Here is a 12,639-nt window from a genome sequence, read left to right as displayed (position 1 = left end):
AATTTTTAAAAAATCCTCATTCGATTTGAAACAATTTCTCTTATAGAAATCTGATTGTGCACTAGTTTCGTTTATTCGACATTGCTGACTTGGCTTTCTTTTTCATTTCTTTGTATTTTTCAAAAATTTCTACTTCCCAGTAAGAACCAAACAAAACTTTTTCTTGGCGCAGTTTTTTTGCAAAAACATTTGTTTTTGTTTTTTTAGGGAGATTTCATTTTTTTTTCAAAATAAACAAGGAATCGTTTTTATATCCTGTAATTTTTTTCATTTTCAATTCAATTCGGCTCATTTATTTTTCACACGATAAATTATCTTTCCAATTAACAATCGAAGTAAAACAAATAGTTCTAATAACTTTTAATTGTTTATTCAAGATTTTCCGACTGAATTTGCTTCTTCGAGAATTCATTTGTGCACGGAACTCGATTGAAAAATATCTGTGGAATTCATCATTCATGCACCATATTTAAATTGTAAATTCCCGGGCTTCCCTCTTTGGTGCGTGTGGTTGTATTGCACTGCTGCCAACTCCGTAACAAAAAAATTATAGGTGTTGATGTGAATTTTAGTGAAAATAAAGGTATTTATAGATTTATTCTGAGCTGTCTTTCTATCAGACGTAAAATTGAGCAGCACAATGCTTCTCTACGTTCCTCTCAAAAATCTGTCAGCTTCTACGCCTGATCAAATTGATGTTAACAGCTGCGTTCCAACCAGCTTGCTGTCGCTGACTATTCTTCTTCTATTTACTTTGATCGATATCAAATATTGTTAATTACTTTTAATGTACTTCCTAAGTTGCTTATTCACATTTCTTATACACTCTCTGTAAAAATATGTATCATATTTCTCCCCCGCTGCAATGGGGCTATGTATCCTATAAGCAGTAATAAATAATAATAATAATAATAATAATAATAATAAATATTGCTTCGAACAGAAAAATAGTTACATCAATGAGAAGCTTGTGACCAATTTATATAATGTAACTAAGAGTATTTCTCATGTAGCTCATCACGTTTGTATTTTATTTAATGGATATGATTCGGAGGTAGTGGAGAAGGTAGTTACTTCGTATATTGATACACGGCAGCGATCGGCCTGATGTTTTGTAGGATCGGAGTCAAAACTTTTCTTGGCCGATACGCTGCCGCGTATCTCGATGAGAACTCGAACACGGTAGATAACTCCAATGAATGGAGCAAGTCAAGCGGTTTTCATGAGTACAATCGTCTTGCGTCGAATTTTCATGAGGCCCGGCAAACAAACAAAAAACAATTGAATACCATTCTATAAAACTGATGAAAATACTCTCAGTTACATTATATATGTAAGTTCGTTGCGTCACATGCGAAAGGTTCCGAGTTCAAATCCCGGCCGGGTAGAATGGTGCGATCTAACCATTTAAAGTCTTGATCATCATCGCAGTATACCCTAACCGGGTCGAAGCGATGTAAAATAAAAATTTAAAAAAAAGTTACATTATATAAATCGGCCACAAGCTTCTCATTGATGTAACAATTTTTTTGTTCGAATCAATATTTGAAAAATTACGCGCATAGCAACGGGTTCACATGCACATTCTCGTATTTCACATTATCTCCTATATTTTTTTCGTTACCGAGTTGGTAGCAGTGCAATACAACTACACGCATCACGCATGGAGCCCGGGAATTTACAAATTGAATTTGGTGTATGAAGGATAAATTTCCCAGATATTTTTTAGTTGCGTTCAGTGCGTAAATAAATTATTGAAAGTTATGGTATTGAAATTCAGTAGAACGTCCTGTTTCGTGAGCGCAAAAAAATTAAAAATAATTTTCATTCCATTTCTGAAAACAGAAATCAAAGGTCACGAGGATAACCATGTGGCCGTTTTGAGAAAACTTTCAAAATCTCCTTGAAAATCAAGAACAAATGTTTTTGTAAAAAAACTGCGCCAACGAAAATTTTGTTTGATTCTTACGGAACAGTAGAAATTTTTGAAAAATACATAGAAATGAAAAAAAAGCAAAACCAAATGTGAAATGAATGGCCATAGGGCACAATCTTATGTCTATGAGAAAAATATTTCTAAATCGAACGAGGATTGGAAAAAAATTCTCTACGAAGTAAAAAATCAGCAGAAGCAGGACCAGCGTTCTTGATGCCGAGTTTTTCAACTCACCGTCTAGTGATCAATTTAATCTTCTATCTTCTGATCCGCGCCAAGGACATTGATCGTGCTTCTACTGATTTTTTACTTCATAGAGAATTTTTTTCCAATCCTTATTCGATTTAGAGATATTCTTCTCATAGACATCTAATTGTGTCTTATGGCCATTCATTTGACATGCCTGTCTTTTTTTTTTCATTTCCTTGTATTTTTTCAAAATCTCTACTGTTCAGTAGGAATCAACCAACACTTTTCCTTCACGCAGTTTTTTTACAAGCCATTTGTTTTTGTTTTTTAAGGATTGTAATTATGATTAAAATCTTATTCAGTGAGCATATGAACTAGAACATGAGCACATCATTTATTGTAATATGAAAATTTAACAGCTGATAAATTTGGATATATAATTCTCATCGGTCGTATTGTTTTTTTGCAATGAGAACGATTATAAATAATTGACTGAAAAAGGAACTATCGAATCTGGCAGGACTAAGAGCCTAATGAAAGGGCATCAACACCCCGGCCGGTAGTGAAGTAATAAAAGTACTATGAGAGTGATAGATAACGAACAAAATATAAAAAAAAATCATAAGATTGGAGGCTCCGTCGTACGATATCATAAACGAGCGACAGGGTGACATCGTTAAACGCGCAACGAGGTAGAGGCTGCCTCTGGGCTTTCTCGGTCTTTCTGCCGGTTTATATGCATTCGAAATCACAGAAGCTTTGCTCCTTCTGCTTTTGCACATGGCATATAATGTAAGGCGAGAGAGCAATTTATATGATAATTGCTTTCTTCAGCCAGCATCCTTCGAATACAGGGGATTCGTTTACTGGCGTTCAAGTGCAGTACGACATACAAGTATTCACCCTCTACCATCATCCCTTTACATTCTTCGGTCTTTACGATTCGTCATAGAATGCATTGCAGTGGTACACCGTAAAAGCTGAATGTTCGGGAGAGGTCTTGATCTGTATGTAAATACAATGACAATCGATGGTTAGGGGCACTGTACGTGAACGAGGACTATTGGAGCAAATGAGCTGCTTGGAGTATTTGCGGCAGAGGAGCATTGATGGGTACAACGAGACCGAATGCTTGATGGGAAATTAAGGATAATCGGGCGAGGAGGAAATGTAGGAGGTGAGGCGGAGGGATTTCTATTGTTTTCCTGCAGAAAACCAATCGCCGAACAAAAAAATTTTTCCCATTCGGATTCAAAATTCAAACAATATTAGGGAGTATCTCCGGTTAAATATTATTTTTGGAGCTAATCAAATTTATTTGTATCTGTTTCACACATTGAATAGTTATCAGATTGATTTTTTTAATAAATGAAAACATTTATCCATGCGAAACAGTGGCAACATCGTCGGTAGTTTTTTTTTCACGAGGAGCTGGTACCACTGGCTCGAGGGAGCTCCAATCAAACCGCTTTATCGCTCTCTCTCAAGAGACGTTTAAATTGACCGCGCTACCCTCACCCGATTGGTACTTGGGATGTTGCTGCGCGTTTGGCCTGCGTGCGCAGAAATTTCATTTTTCAGTACTTTTTTCGCTATTATTAATAAACAATGCTCCTAGGCGACAATCTTTTCCACTCAAAAAATCATTGATCACATGTTCTAAATGTGTCTAAAGTTTCATGACTTTGGCTGCATTTTTTCCTTGGGTTTTGCAGTTTTTTTGGTGATTTCCATAAGATCGCGGGTTAAATGACCACTTTTTTAAAAATTCATAATAAATTAACCATTCTCCCAGTCTGAAATTTTGCACACGCCTTTTTCATCATTTAAAGAAAACGTAAAAAAAAAAGAAAAAAATGGGTGCTTTTTTCCAACCCTCTCAGCTCGCTCGATTATTCTTAACAGTTGTTCCGAACTCTTCATCTTCCAGTATCTGTTGATTGGGAATATCATTGGAGCAGTGAGAAAAAAAATTATTTTTGCCAAATATCCATTTACTTGAGAGAAGTATTAATTTTTTTAATACCGTATTTCTCCATTCGAGTCATTCTCAGGCAATCCTCATTAGGTTTCAATTATGTCAATTATATTGTATTAGAAGATGATCACGTTAGTTATAACCTTGAGTGAACTAGTACCAATCATGAAAGATGCGCTATTCGGCAAGAAAGACTAATATAATCGAGGAATACATAATTCTTTACATTATCCAGAGATAAATAAAATTTTATTTAACCGAATCGCCTTATATTATAGAATTTTTCGATTAATTATTTTTCTCTTGTTCCATATCTCTTTTTTTCTCTTGCCTCTTGTGAATTTCCCTCTTGTCTTGTCTTATCCTACTTATCAAGAGAAAAATCCCCCTCGTGTCTTGCCTCTTGTAGCAGTACTCTTCTTTTGTCTTGTTTTTTTTGCGCTCTTGCGGCATCACTAACTTTCGTAATTTTTGGATCATAACGCGTCGATATAACACAAAAAATCCAAATCTTAAATTTAAACCATTACAAAGCTTCCATTCGGAAGCAAAGAACGCAAGTGTCTTCACGCTCTCAGGCCAAATTCGATCCTAGCCAATTCATGTCTTCGCTGCCCTACATCGTCACGTCTCTACTGACGATTCTCGCACGGATTCTAATCATCCAATAGCCCATTTATGGATCTCACTAATTATTCCCAGATTTCAATTCAAAGTGATGTTGGCATTTTAATTAAAACTTCATCTTCGCAAAGTCTTAATCCAATCTCAAAGATGAAATTAGGCCATTCTTCCAGAAACATCAATACGAGATATTCACTCTGCATTGTGTCTCACGAGAAATCTTCCACCGAATACTACCCTTATTCTGCTCTTTTCTTTATTCTCCACCAGTGTTCTGAAAAACACAACCGTCTGAGCTAGTATCCGTGTCCATGGGCTTTTGAAAGCAACGTGAAAGCTATCTTTTTTCCTCTAATACTTATTCCCATCTTCCCCTAGGTTTGCATAATGCAGCAGGAATGAAAAGACGAAATGCTCTCGACCGTATAAAATAAAAAATAAAACATTCTTCCTGGAGTTAAATCTCAACACACAGATGATCCTTGAGTCTTGATTTTGATATGAAGGATTTCAGTTCTCTTGTTGAAGGAGCTTTTGAAATCCCTCGGGTTTGTGTCTGGAGTTTCAGGCGTTTACTCGTGACCTCGAATGGATTTCGGTGCCTGGCTTCTTCATCATTCCGAGCTAGTGGACTTCACCGATATCACTGGTATCCGTTGTAGTTCTGAATGCAGGGGGGCCGTCTATGGATGGCCTGTATCAGTGTAGTTGTATCCGACATGCAATCAATCGTGTCGTGTATTACGATTTTTCGGCTTGGACGCGGATTTTAATATTCGGTAAGCCGACAAACGTTGAAACCTTGATTGGAAACTGCACATTCCCAGGTTTGATTGAAATCTATTGGAGTGAATAGCAAATTTCAGGGGCTGCGAGTAAAAAAATTGATTAAATGTTATTATTGAAGTAATTGTTGGGAGTATTTCCATGGATTATGAATGAAAAATATAGGTGACTAGTACCGAGAGGTGTTGATACTCTTTCGTCATGCCTTTTTTCCTGTCAGATTCAATATTCCATTTTCCAATTAATTGTTTATAATCATTCTCATGTTGTCTTCAGATTCTCCTATCTTTAAAGTCACAAATGTGAAATCATCTCATAATTCTAGCCATTAATTCTAGTCAACTTTCTTCGAAGAAAATTTTTGTAAATGAACTTAAACGATTTGGACAATTATAATTCGCCTATTCATGTTTCATAGAATGGTATTTAATTCTCTTTTGTTAATTAGGCGGGCTTCATGGAAAATCAACAGAAGACGATATATCGATATATCTACCATGGTCGAGGTCTCTTTTTCAATTCGAGATATTGCTCATGCTTTTTTAAAGAAAAGATTAGATTAAAAACTAATATCTTGGAATATCATTCCACGCTTTCGTTGACGCAAACACCACAGGCAGTAAGTGTTAACGTGATGACGACGTGCAATTAAGTCCTGAGGCAGGTCTAATTTATTTCCCTCTAAATTGATGTCCCAAAGCAATTTCCTTTCAAATCTAATATAGCTCCGCCCAAATTCACTTCGTTAGGAGCATTTTTTACCAGCTCTCTACCTCTGAAAAATAATTAAACTGAATAAGGAAATTCCTGGATATTTCGACGGAGTCATTAGCGTCAGGTGAGTTATTATAAATATACGACTGTTATAGTGGGTAGGTGTGTTTGAGATCCTCGTGGGAGAGGGCTTTGGGTAAACAGGTTTAGGTCGGTGGGGTGAGCTCTAATGGTTGGGGGAAAGTAGAGCGGACCCTCTCATCCAGCTGCGACAGCTTCTTATTAACGCCCCTTGACCCGTTGAGCTCCAAAGTGCTGTGAAATCAGCATAAAAATGGAGGAGAGGGGGCGTATATGGCGCTTGTAGATTTTCAGACTTTTTTCCTTTGTTGTATGTGGAATGGGAACAGTCGTTAAGAATTTGGGAAAGACCTTGACGCTTTCTTTGATCGGAGATTGATATTTTTGATCTTTTGGTGGGCGAGACCCATTGGAATATTGGGGAGATTGACCTCTAGAAAACTTCAATTTTCTCTATGTATTTTTATTGATTGAATCTACTTGCAGTCGTGAAAGAATTTTTCTTTTAACAGAAAGTTAGAAGCAAGCTAGAGTTAAACCAGGTTTTACCCAAGTGTGGAGAATCTTCCAAGATTTTGCACTAAGCTTAATCCGCGGGTAGATCCAACAGAATGAGATAACAACGGATAAAGCTTAGTAGCCAACACTGGGCCAAGGTTGAGCCGATATTTTGCCAAGATTACAGTTCTTCAGAGGAGGGTAAGTTCATGCTTGGCCATTCCATACCTTACTGGTAGTCGAGACATAGTTTAGGACAATGAGTTAAATGTTTCAATGTCGGCTGGTCCAGTACTCCATTAGTTGGCAAGAGGCAACAGCAGGACTGGCTTGGCCAGTTCTTCATCAATTTGTGACTAATAACGCCACAGAAAGTCTTGGAGTCATAAGTAGTTCCTTTAGCCGCTGAGTGGGATAACAACGCATACAGCTTGGTTGTCAACACTGAGTCGAGATTGAGCCGACATTGTGCCAAGGTTACGCTATTCAGTTCTTCAGAGGAGGAAGAGTCGATGCTTGGCCCTTCCCTACCTTACCGGTGGTCGAGGCACAGTTTAGGACAAGAGTCGAATTCTTCAAAATCGGCTGGTCGAGTCTCGATTACTTGACAAGAGGCAAGAGCAGGAGTGGCTTGTCATGAGCAGTTAATCGCGTTAGCCGGAGGTATTGTTGCGCCAGCGTTATGTTGGCACTGGATAATCATAGCTTGGAAGATGAGCGAGTATCGATACTTAGACCATTTTTGGGCCACCTAAGATTGGTAGACGGAAGTTAGATCCCTGTTAGGAACTGAGGAATGGGCCAACCCTCGGCTAATCTTCGCCCATTGGACCACCCTCTGCTTACCGTGGCGCACACGATGATTCCCTTCTAAGAGTTGAGGAATGGGCCAGGATCGATCAAGGATAGCCTAGTGAAGGCCAGGGCAGGTCCACCCTTGGGCAATCTCGGTAGTCATCATCTCTTACCAGAGTTTCTATCTGGGCCACAGCTCCAACAACCGTGGTAGGATATGAGAAGACCCAGGGTAGGTCGAGGATGGCCCAATGTTGATCAACACCGGGCCTTTTTTCATTGGACCACCCTCGGGCAATCTTGGCCCATTTCGCATCTCCTACCAGAAAATATTTTCAACAATGTTCCAGTTATGATTGAGATAACAAATTTATTTACAATATCACGGGAAGGCAAAGACTCCCCATACACTGTTACATCCGTGGTTACGTACGATCAATTACCGGGCAATCCGATTCGTTGTCGCCTCGTATCCACTTGTGATAACGTCGACTCCAATAATTTACAAATCCCTCAGTGAGTACGAGGGGGAAGGGTTGGGAAAAAGAGAGAGGAGATAGAGTGCTGGATGACGGATATTGCCGAATTCGTGTACCCGTGAATATTTGCTACCCCATGAATATATACACTGCAGTCGGTGAGTCATACTGGGTAGTAGATAACACAAAATATTCCACAGATAACATATAAAGTGTTGGTGGCCTGGGAGTATATTTTGTAACCAAAAAAAGGGCTTTGATGGATTTAATCTACCGGGATTTTTTCATATTTTGTGATACAGTTGAGAGGTGAGTTCGATTACCGAGACCGAAGAAACTCCAGAGGGTTTAGCATTCATTCACATTGAATTGTTGTATAATTACATTCTATAACAGTACTCTATTGAATCTGAGAATTTCGTTCATGAAATTAGTGCTACTTCTTCTGTTTTCGATAGCCCATTTTTAATTTGGCACTCAAACTTGTAGATAGCGCGATGAATCGAGATACGCGGTAACGTATCATCCAAGGAAAAGTTTTGACTCTGAGTGTACAAAAGTGGCCGAACGTTGCTGTGTATCTAGACATGAAGCAACGACCCCCTCCACTACCACCAAATCATCCATTTAATAAAACGTAAGCTACATGAAAAATTCACTCACATTATATAAATCGACCCCAATTTTCTCAATTAATGTAACTATTGTTTTGCTCGAATCAATATTCAAAAAATTGCGCACATAGCAACGGGTTCATATGCACATGCTAGCATTCTACGTTATCTCCTATCGTTTTTTGTTACGGAGTTGGTAGCAGTGCAATACAACCACACGCACCAAGGAGGGAGCTCGGGAATTCACAAATTGAATTTGGTGCATGAATGATAAATTCCACAGATATTTTTCAATTGAGTTCCGAGTGTAAATAAATTATCAAAAGTTATGGGATTGAAATTCGATAGAACGTCCTGGTTCGTGAGCGGAAAAGAATAAAAAATTGTTTTCATTCCATTTCGGGAAACAGAAATAAAAGGCCAGGAGCATAACCATGGCCGTTTTGAAAAAAAAAACTTGCAAAATCTCTTTAAAAAACAAAAACAAATGTCACATTAATCAAACGCTATTTTCTCGGTCAACCTTAGATGTAGGCGGGCTTGATGAAAATTCGACGTAAATCGATTGTCCTCATGAACACCGCCTTAATTTCTCCATTCGTTCGAGATATCCACCATATGCGCATTCTCATTTTCAATTCGAAATGTCGCTCATGTTTTTTTTTAGATAGGATTTCATCACAGGGAGCCCAAAATTTCATTCCAGTAAGCAACGAAATTCGTATATCTGAAGTCAGCTTTGACACAGAGAGTCTAATTAGAGGTGACAGCGAGAAACCAAGTTGTGCCGTTTCTACCCTGGACGGTGATTAACTTCTTTACCCGAGAAAGATGCTGCAGTGAAAGTGAGGGAGATGCCACAGCAGTTGTCTCATTAACTAATTAGTCTCGGTGAAGCCAAAGCCTACGGTGAAAATACTTGAAACTGTTGGGTACCAACTCAGCTACCTGGTCTTAATCTTTCGGTAGTGAGACGAGCAATTCTAGAAGGATCTTACACTATCTGACTAGATGTCCCTTTTTCGGTCTTTCATCTGTGCAGAAGACGGAGCACGGGTGAGGAGAGAAATTATGACGTGACGAAGGCATTACTTAGCGCTAGACATTACCGCATCTCCTTGGTATTATGCGGTGGATTAAATTTCCTTGGAATACATTAAATTACATGTGTAATACCGTTTTCTGGTATTAATCCTGCTACGTGGGGAATAATGCGAATGGTGGATAGGGAACGAGGGTGTACTCGAATTTCAGGGAGACATTTGTCCACCTGCAGGGATGCGATGGTAGATCGTGGTACGTGATGTGGCTGGGACCGCAAGAATTTCCGATAGTTGCAAGAGTCAAATTATTTCTCGGTGGATGCGAATGGAGAAAAATTGAATTGTGATGTTGGAAATGATGATGATGATGATGATGGTGATAACGATGATTACCAGGAAAGTATCTCTGACAAAACAGATATTTGACATAATCAAACATCCAAATTTTTTCCTGAAATTTCCGCTGGTTTGGCCGTTAGCTTTTACGTTACACAAAAAATATTAATTTTCTCTTCAACGCTTCGTCGACTCCACAGCTTCCTCTGACAGTTAATCCGTTCACAATGTCAAATTGATATTTCACTCCTCAAAGAAATTCCAACAAGTTTTACATGATTAAAATAGAAAATTGAATTCTTTGTCCTGCATTAAATTTTTCTTTGATGTTGAAGTATCACAGTTCAACGTACAACAAACTGTCATCTGAAAAGTATTTACGATGGAAATATCAATTTTCACAAGTTTTCCAGTATCGAATTTGAAGGGCTCTAGTCTTTGACTCGCTCAACGTAAAAAGGGCCAATGGTGAAGGAGGCGGTCAACAGAGTTCTCTTATTTCCATATGAAAGAGACCGTAGCGGATCTTAAAAGTTTAATAAAAGTATTCTTCTCCTCTTATTCTCCCCGTGGCAGTCAAAAGTTCAGTAATACTTTGCATATTCACCAGTAGCTACTTCACCAGTGGACTTTTCTTATTACAAAATGGAAGAAAAAAGTCATTACCCCGAGTACTGTGTAAGGTAACTAGAGAAGAAAAAAATGAGGGGTATGGAAGAGATGCAGAATGGAATAAAGTAGAAAAAAAATTCAGGAGCGCAGATCGTTGTCGTGAGGGAGTAGCAATAGTGTCTGGCAGAGTGTTCGGGATTTTGTACTTTCCGGGAAGGGAATAGTGAAGTTGGCTGCTGTTAGTGAGAGTGACTCAGCTTGAGATCAAGTGAAATATTTTCTCATTAAAATAAATAAACAAGAGAGACGAGAGCCTTGAGTTGAATTAGCTGAAATGGAGAATTTTTGCTCTTTTGGTTGGGTGTAAGGATGAAAAGGAATTAGAACAACTTTTTTGTAGAAATTGGGCGCAAGCTCTGAAATCCTTTCAGACGGTTTTACTGCGTGATGTTTCTTGTCTCTTCCGTTTTATGGGTTTTTACATTACTGTGACTACCTTTCCGGCTTGAATTTGTAAATCTAATTTAATGAACTAGATCATTCGTGATATTGTTGGTGGTACAGATTAATTATCAGACCTCGATCAGGCAGCATGGGAACTGTCTGATGAAAATCAGGTAGTTTTCATGTTGGGGAATCCGATGGGTCAAGCGGCAGATCGTGTAGGAGATCATGATGGAGATTTTGACAGCGATCGTGACGCAGATTATGATGGATATCATGACAGTGCTAATGACGGAGTTCTTGATGAACATCATGATGGAGATCGTCATGGAGATCATGATGGAGATTATGGCGGAGGTCATGACACAGATGATGATGATGCAGATTATGGTAGAGATCGTGACGGAGAACATGGTGGAGATCACGACAGGGTTCATGATGGAGATTATGGCGGAGATTATGATGGAGATTATGACAGCCATCATAATGGAGATTATGACGGAGATCATAATAGAGGCCATGACAGGCATCATAACGGCAGCTTCATTTGAAGAAAAATGGCATGGAACAGGGTAAAATAAAACAGGTAATATCAATCACGTCATCATCAGCTTTTTTTGACGATAGACCGCTATAAAAAATATCAAGTTTGAAAGGGTACACAAGATGAGGATGTGGTTGAGCAATTACCAAATGACAGGAAGTCTTCTTATTTTCCAAGTTCAATAAAGCATGACCGATTGGGTTATCATCATATTCATCTGACCTTGTCAGATGTCGCAGAATCAAATTTAATTAGCCAACAGAGCCATTCAATCTATCAATTGATGATAATGGTAACAATTATCTATTACGAAAAGATGAGCATACTGATATGGACAAATCGCAGTCATCACTCACCAAACGGAGAAAAGCATTATAATCTAAAGATATCGCTATTAACTCGCCGTCCCTACTCAGTCCAATTAAAAGACACCGACGTGCAATGGCCAGTGACCGCATAGCCCCCCACTGGGACTCTGAGAATTTCTATCGGGCGGTCGCATTCCTGTTCTATCCTATGGGAAAACTCCAAGTATGATCTAACTTGCCTTATAGCACCGCAGTCCGTATGAATTCACGGTGTCCAAATCAATTAAATATCCCGCAGTGTTGGAGTTTCCAGTGACACAATTCAGCTCTTATTGGGATAGTTTACGATTCTAGTTGAGAATATTAAAACAGCAATAGAGCGGACGGAAAACTAATAAAGGGGACAATTGAAACTCGGCGATCCTTCCGACGCATTGGATCAGTAAAAGGTGAAATTCCTCTTCTTCGTTTCATCGACTCAGACAAATGAATATTTGATGAAAAAAATCTTATCAAGTTTTCTTTGCAACGGGATTCAACCCCCTTTGTGAAAGCAGAAAAATGTTTCTGGAAAAATATTCTGTCGAATTTTATTGCTCTCGAGGTAGTTTTGATTTCAATCTTTTCATTTAATAGGAAAGCAAGGAAAGTTCACTAT

General features: G+C 38.5%; 1 protein-coding gene across 6 annotated transcripts in view; it reads left to right on the top strand.

Annotated features, from left to right (window-relative positions):
• Positions 1 to 12,639, top strand: part of LOC107048707 (disks large 1 tumor suppressor protein) — a 616,903-nt gene that overhangs the window by 265,036 nt on the left and 339,228 nt on the right. The window lies entirely within an intron of this gene.

The sequence above is a fragment of the Diachasma alloeum genome, unplaced genomic scaffold, assembly GCF_001412515.2.
Source record: "Diachasma alloeum isolate Michigan unplaced genomic scaffold, Dall2.0 Dall_scaffold_00196, whole genome shotgun sequence".
Taxonomy (NCBI): Eukaryota; Metazoa; Arthropoda; class Insecta; order Hymenoptera; family Braconidae; genus Diachasma; species Diachasma alloeum.
The sequence above is the reverse complement of the archived record's forward strand: the minus strand, read 5'-3'. Positions and strand labels throughout refer to the sequence as shown.